We start from the raw sequence: 6,000 nt of genomic DNA on the forward strand, positions 1-6,000 counted from the left end.
TAAACACTGCCTTTACTAGTAAATTAAAAAAAAATAAAGGGATCTACAAATGAAATACAATCCCTATCAAAATTCAAACGATTTTAAAGCCAAAATAGAAAACAACCCTAAAGTACATATAGAGCAGCGGTTCTCAACCTGTGGGTCGTGACCCCTTTGGCGGTCGAACGACCCTTTCACACGGGTCGCCTAAGACCATCCTGCATATCAGATATTTACATTACAATTCATAACAGTAGCAACATTACAGTTATGAAGTAGCAACAAAAATAATTTTATGGTTGGGTCACAACATGAGGAACTGTATTTAAAGGGCTAGAAGGTTAAAAACCACTGACATAGAGACTTAATAGCAAAAGCAATCTTGAGGGACGGGAGGGGTGAAAGCTAAAGGCATCACACTTCCTGATTTCAAAATATATTAAAAAGCTACAGTAATTGAAATAGGATGGTACTAGGAGAAAAACAAAGATATAGACCAGTGATGGTGAACCTATGACACGTGTGTCAGAGGTGACACGTGAACTCATTTTTTTGGTTGATTTTTCTTTGTTAAATGGCATTTAAATATATAAAATAAATATCAAAAATATAAATCTTTGTTTTACTATGGTTGCAAATATCAAAAAATTTCTATATGAGACACGGCACCAGAGTTAGGGTTTTTCAAAATGCTGACATGCTGAGCTCAAAAGGTTTGCCATCACTGATATAGACCTATGGCGCAGAAAAATACCAGGAAAAATAGAGAAGATCCAAACACAACATAATTAACAAGTTATATATATATATGTATGTGTGTGTGTGTGTGTGTGTGTGTATACATATACATAAATGTATATGTATATACACACACACACTACAGGCCTGGTGCATGAATTCGTGCATGGGTGGGATCCAACCAGCCCGTCCCAATGGGGACTGACTGGGGCCGGGTCAGTGGGGAGGAGGCGAGGGGACGTGGGAGGTTGTGGGGGAAATTGGTGCCCCAATTTGGGGCAGTTGGCCGCCACAGTGCATGTCATAGTGACTGGTCATTCCTGTTGTTTCAGTTGTTCTGGTCGCTTGGCTTTTATATATATAGATATATTTTTCTACACAAAAATTCATATTGTTGATCAAACGCACATGAAATATTTGTGAAAACTGCTCATAGTCCTTTCATAAAAACAATAGGCAAATAAATGAATTCAGTAAAGTGGCAGGATACAAAATAGCCAGAAGTCAGTTGATTTTTATACACCAATAATAAACTATCAAAAGGGAAACTAAGAAAATCATCCCAATTATAATTGCATCAAAAAAGATACCTAGAAATAAATTTAAACAAGGATGTAAAAGACCTGTACTCATAAAATTATGTGACACTGAAAAAAGAAATTGATGAAGATACAAATAAGTGGAAGCATATACCATGTTCGTGCATAAGAATATACTAGTATAACATCACGAAATTTCCGTAATAGCCAAAGCAGTATATAGATTCAACACAATTCCTATCATGATACCAATGGGATACCACACAGAAATAGAACAAATATTCCAAAAATTTATATGGAACCACAGAGGAGCCTGAATACATAGCAATCTTAAGAAAGAACAATGTTGGAGGAATAATGCTACCTGATATCAAACTATACTATAAGGCCATAGTAATGAAAACAGCATATTATTCTAATTAAAACAAACATGCTAATCAATGGAACAGAACAGAAAGCAGAAAAATAAACCCAACCTCAATAAAGTCATGGTCAATTAATATTTAACAAAGGAGGCAAGAATATACAATGTGGTAAAAACAGTCTGTTCATTTAATGATGTTGGGAAAATTGAAGAGATATGTACAAAATAAATGAAACTAGACCATGTACTTACACCATGTACTAAATTAAACTCAAAATAGATTAAAGACTTAAATGTAAGACTTAATACCATAAAAAGCATAGAACAGTGGTTCTCAGCCTTCTGGCCCTTTAAATACAGTTCTTCATGTTGTGACCCAACCATAAAATTATTTTTGTTGCTACTTCATAACTGTAATGTTGCTACTGTTATGAATCGTAATGTAAATATCTGATATGCAGGATCGTCTTAGGCGACCCCTGTGAAAGGGTCGTTTGACCGCCAAAGGGGTCATGACCCACAGGTTGAGAACCACTGGCATAGAAGAAAACATAGGCAGTAAAATTTTGGACATTTCTCATAGCAATATTTTTTGATATATCTCCTCAGTCAAGAGAAACAAAAATAAATAAATATAAACAAATAGGACTACATCAAACTCAAACATTTTTGCACATCAACAAAATGAAATGACAACCCACTGAATGGGAGAATATATTTGCCAATGATACGTCCAATAAAGGGTTAATATCCAAAATTTATAAAGAATTTACAAAACTCAACACCAAAAAATCAATCGAATTAAAAAATGGGCAAAGGACCTGAATAGACACTTCTTCAAAGAGCACATGCAGATTCTCAATGACATGTGAAAAGATGCTCAGTGTCACTGATCATTAGAAAGATGCAAATTAAAATCACAATGAGATATCACCTCATGCTTATAAGAATGGCTATCATCAATAAATCTTCAAAAAACAAGTGCTGGCAAGGATGTGGAGAAAAGGGAACCCTCGTACACTACTGGTGGGAATGCAGACTGGTGCAGCCACTGTGGAGAACAGTATGGAGCTACCTCAAAAAACTAAAAATGGAACTCCCATTTGACCCAGTGATCCCACTACTAGGAATATATCCCAAGAAACCAGAAACGCCAATCAGAAAGGACATATGCACCCCTATGTTCATAGCAGCACAATTCACCATAGATAAGATTTGGAAACAGCCTAAGTGCCCATCAGCAGATGAGTGGATTAGAAAACTGTGGTACATATACACAATGGAATACTATGCTGCGGTAAAAAAAAAGGAACTCTTGCCTTTTGCAACAGCATGGATGGAACTGGAGAGCATTATGCTAAGTGAAATAAGCCAGTCAGAGAAAGATAAATACCACATGATCTCACTCATTTGTGGATTATAGAGAACAACATAGACTGATGAAAAGGGCAGATCCAAAGACTGAGAAACAGCGATCAGGCTATCAATCCCCAGAAGGAAAGTAGGGGAGGGCGGGGGTAAGGGGAAGAGATCAACCGAAGGACTTGTATACATGTATATAAGCCAAACCAATGGACATGGACAACAGGGGGATGGGAGCATGACTGTGCGGGGCGGGGGAGGGGGGAGGTTGGGGTTAATGGGGGGAATGAGGACACATTTGTAATACCTAACTAATAAAAAAAAATAAATTAAACTAATTATTGTTGTTAGAGAAAAAAAAGAAAACTGTGGCACATCTACATGATGGAATACTACACTGCTGTAAAAAAGAAGGAATTCTTACCATTTGCAACAGCATGGATGCAACTGGAGAGCATTATGTTAAGTGAAATAAGCCAGTCAATGAAAGAAAAATACCACATGATCTCACTCATTTATGGATAATAAAGACTATTATAAACTTATGAACAAAAATAGATACAGAGGCAGAGCAGCCTCGAACAGACTGTCAAACTACAGCGGGAAGGCCGGGGAGGGTTCGGGGGGGTGAGGGGGGGCGTGTTGTAAGAGATCAACCAAAGGACTTGTATGCATGCATATAAGCATAACCAATGGACACAAGACACTGGGTGTTAGGGGAGGCCCGGGGAAGGTCAGCAGGGAAAAAAAAAGAGACATGTGTACTACTCTTTGTAATATTTTAAGCACTAAAACAAAATATATATATATATATATGACAAGTAACCATCTTCAATAAATGGTGCTGGGAAAATTGGAAAGCCACATTGAAAAGAACGAAACTAGACTACAGTTTATCCCCATGTACAAAAATTAACTCAAATGGATCAAAGACCTAAATATAAATTGAAAAATAAATTACATAGAAGAAAAGTTAGGTACTAAACTTATGCATCTTGGTGTTAGAGAGGATTTTCTGAATTTAACCCCAGAGGCAAGGGAAGTATAAGGAAAAGTAAATGAGTGGGACTATCTGAAACTTCTGCAGAGCAAAAGAAACTACCAACAAAAAACAAAACAAAACAAAGCAACCAATGTAATTGGGGAAGTGTAGACAGTGGCTATAGGGTTAAGCCTGGGACTGACCTGTGGCACCGCCATAAACAAGTCCCAGCTTGGAAGACAGAGCCCTCCTAGCACAATTAAGCTTGACCTAATAGTCCTCCCTTGTTCCTAGGTAGCTAATGGGCTATGGGAGGTGCAGCAAGTGCTGCCAAACAAGGCTTGAGTAACAAAATAGATTTAAAAATCACAAGAACATTGTATACATGTTGACCACTCCCCTTGTTTTGCTTTGTGTGATCTGACTACAAAATAAAGCTTCGGCTTACAGGCTGTGTCACGGTTTCCTCATCCAGGCACAGTGATCCTACCTAGCCCCAACTGAATTCTCCTGTCTGTTTTCTTTAATCCTTCACCGCCCCTCCTCAGGTTCACCCCTGGCCGTGCTGAACCCGGTTCAGGAAAGATATTTGCAACAAAAGTTCTGACAAAGGGTTAATATCCAAAATGCACAGTGCTCCCCCCAAAAAGTGTATACACACTTTGAATAATTATTAATTCCAATCTGTTAAATCTGAAAAGAAATAAATATCAATTGAGCTATCAGCTCTTAAATGTGTATGCATTTTTTTGGACATCCTATACTAGTATATAAGGAACTCATACAACTTAACACCAAACAAACAAACAAACAATCCAATTAAAAAACAGGCAGAGGAACTCAACATCCACTTCTCCCAAGAAGACATACAAATGGCTAACAGATATGTGAAAGGATGCTCAAGATTACTAGCTATTAGGGAAATGCAAATCAAAACTACAATGAGATACCACTTCACACCTGTTAACATGGCTATTTTCAACAAGACAAGTAATAAGATTGTGGAGAAAAAGGAACCCTCACTCACTGTTAGTGGGAATGTAGACTGGTACAACCACTATGGAAAACAGTATGGAAGTTTCTCAAAAAAATTAAAGAATAGAGTTACCATATGACCCAGAACCCATCTTCTGACTATCTACCCACAAAATTTTAAAACAATACTTTGCACAAATATATATACTCTTAAGCATTGCAGCATTATTCGCAGTGACTAAGACATGGAAAAAATGAAAGTGTCCCTCATACATGGTTAGATAAAGAAGATGCATACGTATACACATACCATGAATACTACTCAGCTATAAGAAAAGAAAAAATACTGCCATTTGTGACAACATGGATGGATCTTGAGAATTTTATGCTAAGTTAAATAAGTCAGACAGAAATCAAGAGCCATATGATTGCACTCATATATGTGGGATATAAAACTGAGCACAAGAATTGAACAAATAAGAAAAAGAAACAAACAAAAACTCACAGACACAGACATCAGCATGGTAGTTACCAAAGGGAAGAGAGGTGGAGGGGGCAGTAAAGTGTAACAGGCGTCAAATACATGGTGACAGAGGAAGATGTGATTTTGTGTGGTAAACACACAATACAATTATAGATGATGTAATTATACACTTAAAACCTATATTGTAATCTTCTCTGAAGCAAATAAAGGTTGAATGGGGCATGGGACACAGGATATAATTTTATTAACCAAAGTCATAACCCAATAAATTTAATAAAAAATAAAGAGAATAAATCAAATAGAAAATTAAAAAACATCTTGAAACTAAGGAAACAGGAAACACAACATACCAAAATTAATGGGATGCAGCAAAAGTGATTCTAAGAGAGAATTTTATAATGATAAACATCTACATTGAGAAAAAAGAAAGATCTGAAATAGATAACCTACCTTTACACCTGAAGAAACTAGAGAAAGAACAAACTAAGCCCAAAATTAGTAGAGGGGAGGAAATAACAAGGCTTAAAAGCAGAAATAAATGAAACAGGGGAGTGAGCACCAAAGCCCCATTGAA

Source organism: Myotis myotis, unplaced genomic scaffold, assembly GCF_014108235.1.
Source record: "Myotis myotis isolate mMyoMyo1 unplaced genomic scaffold, mMyoMyo1.p scaffold_m19_p_5, whole genome shotgun sequence".
NCBI lineage: Eukaryota > Metazoa > Chordata > Mammalia > Chiroptera > Vespertilionidae > Myotis > Myotis myotis.